General features: G+C 46.7%; 1 protein-coding gene across 3 annotated transcripts in view; it reads right to left on the bottom strand.

Moving 5' to 3' along the window:
* Positions 1 to 988, bottom strand: part of LOC109925516 (retinoic acid receptor RXR-gamma-A-like) — a 40,079-nt gene that overhangs the window by 27,067 nt on the left and 12,024 nt on the right. The window lies entirely within an intron of this gene.

Raw genomic sequence — 988 nt, forward strand, 5'->3', positions numbered from 1 at the left:
GTGTGGAGCTGGAGGAACACAGCAGGCCAGGCAGCATCAGAGGAGCAAGAAAGCTGATGTTTCGGGTCGGGACCCTTCTTCAGAAAAAGAAAAAGGGTCCCAACTTGAAACGCCAACTTTCCTGCTCCTCTGATGCTGCCTGGCCTGCTGTGTTCCTGCAGCTCCACACTTTGTTAACTGTAACAGATTAACCTGTCTACACCAGTGCTTCTGCTCTCTGTTAGCCTCTCCCCACCTAATTTCAACTCAGGTTTTTTGGGAGACGTGTTTATTTGGTCACTGATGTGTTTCAGTCACTCAACGCAGATACCGACATTTCTGCGCAGTTCCCTCATCCATCAACAAATCGACTCTGCTCGATCCGGGCTTGGGTTGGCTGAACAACATTGGCCTTTGTGGTCTAACAGGGTACAGCTCTGCCGTAGCAGCAGAATAATACATTATACATTGCTACTTATAACATTACATAACAGTACATCACAATTTACAAATACGCAGGAATGCGTGCAAGGCTCCTCTGTGCTGACACTATTTTTTTAATAAAACGTATCCTTGCATATGCCAGTCAAAGCCCCAGTGATCATTGATCTGCAATGATGTGGTTAATGAGAGTCAGTTCAACTCCTACTGGTGGCACTGACAGAACGATGTTTTCCAGTCATGGGGACATTGGAAATGCTGTGAAGTAGTGAGGGGGACCTCATTGAGTTTCGAGATAACAAAATGACTCAGCTCTTTTTTCCTGGCTGAGTGGAGAAGTACTGACTGATTTTGCCAGAGATGAGGGGAGCAGCTTTTGAGAGGTCTAGTGCCTGCTTTGAGAGAGGTGCCTAAGAGAAAAAGGCCCTGTTGAATTTAGCAGCAGCACCCCTCCATTCTCAGGATGCAGAGGATCTGGCACACACTGACCCTCTGTTACACTCAGCGTCATTTCTACAACATGAATGGAGCCCAACCATGAAGAATTTAGAGATAGTAGGAACTGCAG

This window comes from Rhincodon typus, unplaced genomic scaffold, assembly GCF_021869965.1.
Source record: "Rhincodon typus isolate 14 unplaced genomic scaffold, sRhiTyp1.1 hic_rhity00000724, whole genome shotgun sequence".
Taxonomy (NCBI): domain Eukaryota; kingdom Metazoa; phylum Chordata; class Chondrichthyes; order Orectolobiformes; family Rhincodontidae; genus Rhincodon; species Rhincodon typus.